The sequence below is a fragment of the Euprymna scolopes genome, chromosome 32, assembly GCF_053919585.1.
Source record: "Euprymna scolopes isolate OS-2025 chromosome 32, ASM5391958v1, whole genome shotgun sequence".
NCBI classification, from domain to species: Eukaryota; Metazoa; Mollusca; class Cephalopoda; order Sepiida; family Sepiolidae; genus Euprymna; species Euprymna scolopes.
The window spans coordinates 43,945,031-43,956,210 of NC_136513.1; positions in this window are offsets into that span (position 1 = coordinate 43,945,031).

An 11,180-nucleotide genomic window follows, 5' to 3' on the forward strand; every position below is an offset into this window, starting at 1 on the left:
AAACGGCAGAACAATATCTGAGGTGTGTTATAGGATTATTATTTCTCAAATTCCTCGATAATCTTAGATTTCTATACTTTTTCTGCTGAGAAGTCACGGCCAAAATCGGTTAAGATCAATGGAAGTGGTAAAATATTTTCTCTCTAATAAATTCCTCCTCCCCCTGCCACCACTTAACACCGTTTGGGGATCGTTCACAAGGAACAGTTGAGAAGAGAACACCGGTTTGGCTTCGTAGTTCTTTCATGTGAAGTTATTTAAAATCACTAAACTAAGCTGCAGTGCTCTGTGGCGTAGTGGTTAGCGTGCTGGACAATTCACATTATATTTTCACGTTCGCGCCGACCTACCGTAGTCGTTTTTTTTTTTGTTTTTTTTTCCTAAACAACTGGAATGGACTTTTCTTGGTGGGCGAACTGTTAACGTTGCAGATGTTTTTTTTTTGTTTTTTTTTTTCACTTTATTTTCCTACTTTTACTCATGACTCCGGGTTTGATCCTTCCTACTTACCTACAATAATATTTTTTAACCCCCCCCCCGTCCCGGAAACAAACACTCGGGCAACGCCGGGTACCCCCGCTAGTTAATGATAAAATGATGAAATATTTATTAGTTTTAAACTACCAGTAAAACGAAAATCCATGGCTAACATCCATAAGTGTATTTTTACATTTGTAAAAATATTTGCACATATATTAAATAGTGATGTGCATATATATCGAAGCATATCTCAGTGTGTATATATATTTCAGGGCATTTAGATCGGATGTACATATATGGTAGACTGTATATTGCTGTTGACATTTATAACAAAGAGGGAATGCCGTTTATAACAGAGGGTTGGTACATCATGACACTCTGATGATAATTCTTTTATCATTTTATAATACGGAGCTGAGAGATATCTATACAAACTTTTAACTCATCAGAGGGGAAATACATTTTATGATGATGGAGGGGACAGACAGTTAACACTTGAAGGGTGTTGCACAAGGTTCATTGACAGATAGACAGAAACACATGTACCTTTCAGTTATAATGATGACGACGAAGGCAAGATTTAAAAATATAAATGATGATTATTTATTCTACCAGCTAGTTGATTGATGAATCAGGAATTCAAGCTTTAACGATTACATTAGTGTATCTTCCCCTTTTTCGCTTCAAGAAGGCTTCAGCTAACTCTGTTACATAGAGTTATCATTGAAGTTATCACTAGGGTTATCATAGAGGGGCACCAAATTGACGTTTGGTGTATAACATAAAAGGGGAGGACCATAATTGTATTTGTTGTCATGGAATGATTATTATTAGAATGAAAGGAGATTGTGCATGTCATAAAAGAATTCCGTGTGCGTATGATCGTCTAGTTTCATATGCGGTTGTGTGTGTTCATATCTAATTGTTCATATGCTTTTGTGTGTGTGTTACATGCATTTTCTTCGACATACCTTACTTCATGTGTCGTCGATGTTGATCCATCTGGAATTCATCTTCTCTTGGAGGGAGACTGGTACCTGTTAGACGAAGATTTATCAGTCCAAGACGATGAATTGGTTTTATAGTTTTTTATTTACCTTCCAAATGTCGACACAGAATATGGAAGTGAATCTTGCTTGCTTTGAATACGTCAGCGTCCCCCACCCCCAGTGAAGGGGAGGGAACAGCTATTAAGCCGTCCGTCTTCTTCAAAGCCCAAATCCAGTCTCACAGATCTAGCCAACCTGACCACGTCACTCATACGTAATCTGGTCAGCTGACCCTCGGTTCTGGTAAACGTGTCTACACTCCACGTTTACTCACCTCTCTCTCTCTCTCTCTCTCTCTCTCTCTCTCTCAATCCATTCTGTAACAACTCGACCCGACCCTCGTCGATCCTTGTCGACTCTGCCTTGAGTTTCACTGCCACTCTCCGACTGTCTGCTGTTCTTCTAACTGACGCAAACCCATCTCAATATATTGAAATTTCCCCTTCTTTATGACGTCAAAGCATGACTCGCCACATGAAATTCATTCACGTGGATTTCACCTATGTATGTCCAAACACGCTTTTGGCAAACAAAGAAATTCCCAAATAAATTGTTTCATTTATAACCTATTTATTTCATCATTATTTCTAAACTGCATTGTTCATATTTAACTCTGACATAAGTAATATTTAGTTGACAATCGTTCTGCATTCCTAGGATTCAAGAAGGCTTCAGCTAACTCGACTCGACCCTCATCGACTCTGCCTTGAGTCTCACTGCCACTCTCCGACTGTCTGCTGTTCTTCTAACTGATGCAAACCCATCTCAATATATTGAAATTTCCCCTTCTTTATGATGTCGAAGCATGACTCGCCACGTGAAATTCATTCACGTGGATTTCACCTATGTATATCCAAACACGCTTTTGGCAAACAAAGAAATTCCCAAATAAATTGTTTCATTTATAACCTATTTATTTCATCATTATTTCTAAACTGCATTGTTCATATTTAACTCTGACATAAGTAATATTTAGTTATTTCCAAGAACAATGACAATCGTTCTGCATTCCTAGGATTTAAATTTACATTTTTCATACTGGGTTCGATTCTAACCTTTTCCAAATATCATTTTCAAACTCATCTAGTTTGCTCTTTTAATTACTGGGGTTGTCCCTTTTCATGTAACACATATTACATGAGTTTTTGTGGTAATCTGACCCCCCCCCCTCCACACACAAGACAATTCTCTATTTATAAATTTTAAAACAATCGGTGCGAAGCTGATAATTTTATCAGAATCTGGAAAAATATTGGAATCGTCCCATCACTGCAATCTAACCAAACAAAATAATCAGGTCATTATAACTCTCTTTCCTTCAAATCGATAAAATAAAAAAAAATCAAAGTCAAATCAATAATAATAGTCATTATGACCCAACGGGTACGTCTAATTGGTGTTATATGTTTTTACCAAGCGATTGATTACTCACTTCCGCATAAAAGCACTTAAAATCCAGTTCTGCCACTAAGAAAATGACAAGCCTGCATGAACCTTAGTCCTGTGAAATCTGGTTCTTTGTCCCGTGACTTAACCGAAAGTAGGTATGTATATATATATATATATATATATATATATATATATATATATATATATATATATATTTCTATTTAGTTGGTAAACAACTGATGATCCCTTAAAAAATATAAAAATTGGTATTATAGTAAATTTGAGAGTTGATGCAGTGATTGCAGGTGATTAAATGACTTACTGACTAGATGTTTTTTTAATGAATGATAAAAAATAATTTTTTGTGTGGTTTCAAATGTTAAAAACTTCAAAGACTATATATATATATATATATATATATAGTTAGTAATTTATAAAATATATATGGCGATTAAGCTACACTGAATATTCTGCGTTTCATCCACTCTAGGACTTCTCAGGCTTATGCATAAATTTACGCATAAATCTATACTTTCGCATATTAATTTTATGTGAGTAAATTAAGTAGTTATATATATATATATATATATATATATATATATATATATATATATATATATATATTAAAAGACATCTTGAAAAAGAGTTAAAAACATATTTAATTTTAAAAAAGGAAGCACAAGATAAGTGGATAGTCCTTAATCCGCAGAGTTTCGAAGAAATACTCTCCTTCTCATCAGAGGGCAGGAATTAGCAAAATGCAGGATCGGATTTTGCATATAAAAGTATTTAATGAAACTACAAGTAAGTCACAGATCTTACTTGGTTAAAAAAAAGGGTGAGGTAAGGGGAATAGGAGGTAAAAGTAACCAAGTAGGATCTGTGACTTACTTGTAGTTTCATTAAATACTTTTATATGCAAAATCCGATCCTATGAGAAGAAGAGTATTTCTTCAAAACTCTGCGGATTAAGGACTATCCACTTATCTTGTGCTTCCTTTTTTAAAATTAAATATGTTTTTAACTCTTTTTCAAGATGTCTTTTAACATGTTTTATTAATCATTTGTTCATATATATATATATATATATATATATATATATATATATATATATATATATATAATGATAAGCTGAATGTCTGTGTGTATGTGTGTGTGTGTGTGTGTGTGGTCACGAATAGGCTCCTATATGGTTGACTATTTTAAAAAACTGATCACATATAATGATAGAAGATGTATCGAGACACAGGAATGGGTATGTTTGATCTGGCAGAACGGTGGTTCATTAAACTTGCGGCGGTCTGCGTTCGCGCCTGGTCCACAAAGTATGGAAATAAAAAATTTTAAAATTAAAAAAACGTTTACAGGTGTTTTTGATATAGATGTACATAAGAAGACTTTGATAAGTATGTTTTAACTTAAATAGGGATGGTATAGTAAAATTGTGGGGTCTGCGTTCGCGCCTGGCCTCCAAAGAATGGAAATAGGCACAAACTTTAATAAAGACTTTTCATATCTATCTGCGTAAGTATACTTTGATAATTATGTTTCAGTTTGAAGAAATATGGTATAATAAAATTATCGGGTGTTCGTTCGCACCTGACCTCCATAGAATGGAAATATGTCATAAAGTTTAACAAGGTTTTTTAATATAGATCCACAGATTATTGTGATAAGTGTTTCAGTGTGAACAGGTATGATATAATAAATTATGGGGTTTATCTATTTTATTTTTGCTTTCATCATATTTTGCTTTGGTTTTGATACCCCCGAATTCGAAGCTATCTCTTTACAACCCTTCGTTTTCATAACCTATCATATTTTCATAAATCAGAGTCCATTTTCTGTACGCTGTTTTTGAACCCAGTCAACGACGGGTACTTTTTCTAGTATATATATATATATATATATATATATATATATATATATATATATATATATATATATTGGTTAAATTTGCAACTTGCTTGCACGATGCATCGTTTCAAATTACAGAAGGAAACTACGAAAAGGGATCGAAAGTTATTGTTTTTTTTTTTTTCATTTCCAAAAGACAAGGAGTTAAATTACATGTGGAGGAATACGATAAAAAGAGAAAAATTTCATATCATCTCCACACAGCAAAGTTGGTTGTAAAATGATTAAGACTAAAAAATGAAAAAAATAATAATAATAAAATAAAATAAAAAAAAAAATAAATAAATAAATAAATAAATAAAAAATTAAAAAAAATAAATAAATAAATAAAAAATAATAAAAAATAAAATAAAAAAAATAAAATAAAAAATAATAATAAAATAAAAAAAAATAAAAAAATAAAAAAATAAAAAAATAAATAAATAAATAAAATAAAAAAAATTAAAAAAAAATTAAAAAAAAAATAATAATAAAAATATAAAATAAAAAAAAACGCGCGTTATTTCAAACGTTTATCTATTTCTTATCAGTCATTTTTTTTTTTTTGTATTAAAAAAAATGAAACTTCGGATATAAAAAAATGATCTTGCATATTATTTATGTAATGTGCTGAAATAATAAACTATTATTTAGAAACTTATTTAACATGAGGAGGGGGGGGTGTTGTAAATATTCTGTACTTTCTTACGATGGCCGTGTTATAACTCTCTTTCCTTCAAATCCATAAAATAAAAACTAAAAAAAATAAAAGTCAAATTAATTATGATAGTCGTTATGGCCCAACGGTTCTCGGGTACGTCTGATTGGTGTTATATGTTTTTTGCCAAGCGATTGATAACTCTCACTTCCTCATAAGAGCACTTAAAATCGAGTTCTGCCACTCAGAAAATGACAAGCCTGCAATTGTAAGCAATTCATTTCCTCACGTGACCCCCCCCCCACACACCCCAGTCTTTGCCGTTCGGCTATGAGCGGCGAGTAGTGCTTAATCAATTATCGGTTCGTATTTATGCATATTTCAACAGCTGACGTTATTGCGTAGCGTTCATGGCCACCCTTTGTCTGTTCTCGCCTCATACTCTAGACGCCCGACAGACTCGCACTTACATTAAGTATTCATTGAAAATCGCCGAATGCTAGTGCTCACTGCTCATCAAAAGAAGTTTACTTTTTGCTACAAAACATTTTTCAAGTTTTATAGTCGCATTAAAGATGCATGAAATTTTTGGCTGCAATAAACCGATAAAAATACTCAGATCGTGCGAGTATTGATTCCAGCTCTCTCTCTTTCTTTTGATAGTTAGCATTTTAATATACATTCGAAAATACTGCAGAGAAAGTGTTCCTATTTACTTTGCCTCCCCACGAGGGCAGCGTTAGACACCATGGTCGTTGTGTTTTTAATGTGGAGAAAAGGAACACAAAAAAAAATTGTCTCAGTCGTGCAGGACTTCTCCTCCACTAACCGAGAACAAAGAATTGAAGTGTAGTATCAGAACAGATACTACACTTTGAGTTATATATTTTTTATTCACTCTGAAAGTCTACAACCAAAACAGAAATGATTGGTCCAAAGGCTAAGTACGTGCAGAGAAGGTGTTATTTAAGAGTTTTCTCTCTCCATAAATTAGTTTATCTACAAAGGTTTCAGAGTCCTTCTACTTTTGTGTTATTTTGAAGTTTTCTTTCTATTAGATTAGTTTATCTATAAATTTATCTAGGAAGACTTGAAAATCCTACTTTGTTTTGTTTTTTGTTTTTTTTTTGTTTTTTAAGTTTTCCATTCTATCTACATATTAATTTACTTGTTAGTACGCCCAGTGTCCAAAAAAAAAGAAATCATCATCGCAAACATTAATTAATGAGAAACGAATTACCTCCCTTTATAGTCGCTCTTTATCAATTAAACATCATTAAAACCATTTTCTACCTAAAAATTAAAAAAAAAAAAAAAGAAACATGGCCGTCTATTTACGGTTTTAAATTGTCTATTTTATTTTATAATTAAAAAAAGTCATGTTGAGTTGACTGTAAGTTTTTTTTTATTATAGTTTATTTTTAAAATTAAAAAAAAAATATGTGCAAGTGAATTGACATCTGTTCCCTGATATAAAAAATACTTAAAAAACAAACAAAAAAAACAAAAATAAAATCAATGTGTTAGGTGTTCAATTTTCATTGCAGAAAATCTAAATTATTTAAATGAATTCTTTTTAGATTTAAAAGATTGAAAAAGAATTTGCTAAAAAAAATTGTTTTAAGTTGTTTGTTATTTGTTTTATTTTATTTTTTTATTCATTTTATTTATGTGTTTTAAAAATTTTCAACCACAATGCAGTTTCCATGGGTTCTGCCAGTTAGAATAATTTATGTACAAACTTATCTACAAAGGTTTCGGAATCATTCTACTGTGATTCTATTTTGAACGTTTTTTGCTATTAGATTAGTTTATCTACAAATTTATCTGCAAAAATTTAGAAATCCTATGTTGGTGTTTTTTTTAAAGATTTCTGTTGTACTAGACGAACCTGGTTGCCTGGCGTTGCCCTGGTGTTTGGAGGTGTGTGTTGAGCAAAAAAAAAAAAAAGAAAAGAAAATGTTGTAGTAGGCAGGTAGGCTCGAACCCGTGACGCGAAGGCTCAAAAGAAAGTGGAGGTGTGTGTGTGTAAGGGTGTCGGTTAATCAAAAAAAAGGAAAATTGCGAGTGCAAAAAAAAAAGTAGGAGTAGTAAGCAGGTCTGAACTTGTAACGCGCCAGAGGAAAAAGAGGTGAAAGAAAAAAAACGCTCTTATCGATGAGCCTACCGTGTTTATGACGTCACATGCGGTTGAAATACCGCCTTTTATGCGACAGTTTACGGGAGTATATATTATTCCTTAATTGGAATTCATTTTTGAGATGAGCACTATATATATTAATTTATTTTTATTTCGGACTATTATTCTCATCTTTATTAGTTGTTGTTTTCGGATGGCAGTGATTGCTGAGAATGCAGTTAGTTCCTATCCGTCGCAGTTACCATCTGACGAAGTCCAGAGGAATAGTACACCGAAACGTCATGAAAAACAACAACCAATAAAGATAAAAACAACAATTAATAAAGATAAAAACAACAACCAATAAAGATAAAAACAACAACCAATAAAGATGAGAATAATAGTCCGAAATAAAAATAAATTAATATAGTTTACTGGAGCTTTGAATGACTTGCAAAACATGTCAGTGAAAAAAAAAACACCCTCCCTGTAGAAAACTGTCCAGTTGAGGGCGAAGGAATTAATGTTTTTGGCTAATTTTTCGATATTTGTCGTCCGAAAGGTCGACTTCAAAAGGATGCCAATCTCATGAAAATCCGTCGCCTCCTTTGAAAGTTTTAGGCATACATACATACGTACATACATACATACATACATACATACATACATACATTTAAACAGACAGGTGAGATTTATATTATAGATTATCTATAAAGGTTTCAGAATCCTTCTCTAATGTTATTTTTTATTTTTATACATTGGAGTCATCATGTATCAAGGCCCAAAGGCCACTTAAGGATAAGGATAAAGGGCTAATGTGTGTACAGTAGTCACTGAAACAACAGTGGATTAAGAGTTAGTGGTGAAAATGGGGTAGAAATGGATTATTTAGGGAGGGGGTAACTCAACAAAAACTTGTTTACATTGGACTTGAAGATGAGCATATTACAGTCAGCTGGAAAGCAGGCCAGTGGAACATTTAAAGTCTTCCTTCTCTTCAACTAGTTTACCTTGAAAAGCTTGAGTGTCCTTCTACTCTGACGTTATTTGTAGTTTTCCTTCTATTGAACTAATTTATCTACAAATTTATATACAAAGGCTTGGAAATCTTACTTTCCTATTATTTTTAATATTTCTACATCGTTTATTTGATTACATTTTTACCCCAAAGAAGGCACAGTGCCACTTTGATGTAGAGGGCTATGTGTCTGGGACATAATTGCAGAGATACTATGTAGGGAGTTGAGCAGAAAGATGATGTCTGTTTACATTACACTTGAACTTCTGCATTCTTGTACAGTTGGGGAAGCAGGAACCTGGAAGAGAGTTCCAAAGTCTAGCAGTCCTGGAGAAGAAGCTATTAGCGTAGAAGGCTTTCTGGCATCTGAGGATCTCTACTGTGTAGGGGTGGGATTTTGCTGCTTGTCGGGTTTGTCGGAGGTATTTACGTCGAGGGGGTACAAGAGCTTGTAGCCCATTGGAGCATCTACCATGAAGATATTTGTAAAACAGGTAGCTTACCTAAAAAGGCTTCAGAGTCAAGTTTACCTTAATGTTATTCCAAAATTTTTCCTCCCTGACTAGATTCCTTATCAAAGTTTGAGCGTCTAGTCTACTTTGGTTTAATTAAAATTTTCCTTTTATGGGTCAAAATGCTCTACCAATGATTCAAAGTCTATTTTATCCTATTACTTCAGGCATCATTGTGGTGGAGCGGATACATATATTCGTACATTTACCACTGATATTAGTAAACATCATACAATAACCTCAGTAGAAATTGAACCTCGACCGTCTAGCCCACAGTATGCATTATTAAACTCTTCATGGCACAATCCTGTTGACACACTGAAGTTAAGCAATGTTGAGTCTGGTCAGTACCAGATGGATGACCATTTGGAAAAGCGAGGCGCTGTATGTATGGCGAGGTAAAATACCAGGTTGGGAAACTGGCATGATCTATCCATCTCTCAAGGGTGGGTGAGCCTCTCTTAAGCCATGGTAGGCAACCCATCTAGTGATGGCGTCGCAATAAAAAATACCCTTGATAGCCCTGGCGAAGTATCAAGCATTAAGCTACGGACAAGATTTGAATTACACTACAAACTTGCGTAGTGAGTTCAATCTCAGCTGCTGTTATATAGTGGGGTGTCATAAAGGAGATTGTATCATAAAGGGAATAGTGTCAAGAAGGAGATTCGTGTATGTGATCGTCTAGTTTCTAATCTTATTGTTCATGTCTTCGTGGGTGTGTGTTTGTGTACATGCATTTTTTAACATACCTTTCCATTTATGTGTCGTCGGTCGTTCCTCTGGTGTTCATTGTCTCTTGGAGGGGAGCTGGCCTGTTGGATGAAGAATTCACTCCAAGATAATAATTAAGGTTTTATGTTTTTATTCACCTTCCAAAGGTCGACACAGAATGGAGGTGAACCTTGCTTGCTTGATGGTAAACGTAAGCGTCCTCCCCAGCCCAGGGGGGGGGACAGCTGAAAAGCCGTCTGTCTTCTTTAACACCCGAAACCAAACTGCCAAGAAAGAATCAGCTAACCTCATCACATGACACCACGTCATCTGGTCAGCTGACCCTTCTTCTGCAAACATGTCCACTGTCCACGTTATTCACCTCTCTCTCTTTCCCTCCCTCTCCCTCTCTCTTTCTCTATTCTCTAATAGAGACACAGAGAGAGAAAATAGAAAGAGTAAGAAAGCCAGAGAGGGGGTGGGGGAGATGCTCTTTAACACTGCAACCACATGTTATGTAATATTAAACTCTTCATATCCATATTACTGATCACTGTGTAAAAAAAAAAAAAAAAAAAAAAAAAAACTCTTCACCTGTCTTATTTCTAAAACGATTGTTTTGCTTTATGGCGTATCAACCATTTTCGGATTATTTAATGCCGAATCCAGTAATTTTGAAAAACTTTTTTGTCGTTCAAGTTCTTTATACTTTCAAATATTTATTCATGATATTTAGTTTTGTTTTGTTTTGTTTTTTTTACTCATATTGACCCTAACAAGGCCTAACACCACTCGGACGTAAGGGGCTATTATTTGGAACCATACCTAGGAAAGATTAACAAGATGTTGACTTACGTCGTATTTAAACTTCTGCATGTCAGTATAGTTTGGGAAGCAGGTAGAAGGAAGGGAATTCCAAAGTCTATTTATTCGAGGTAAGAAACTATGAGAGTAGAAAGTGAACAACAGTGAAGGGGTGAGATTTTGTTGCTAAGTGGGTTTGTCAGAGATATGTACGTCGAGGGGGCACAAGTGCAACGAGTTCCTTAGAGCACATTCCACTAAAATATTTGTAAAACAGGCACAAAGATGCAACATTGTGGCGATAGGAAAGGGGTTGGAGCTTAGTTGACAAAGTGGGATATATTAGATTGAAAACTCTTTTTTGGACCCTATCCAAGAGGGAGAGGCTAGTGGTAGATGCACCAGCCCAAATGTGGTAACAATACTCCATGCATTGGTGAATAGTGGCCTCGTAGATGCATAGGATACTCTCAAGTGCGAGTAGTCTTCTAGCTCGATAGAGGGAATCTACCTTCTTTGACAGCATATCAAACTTTTTCAG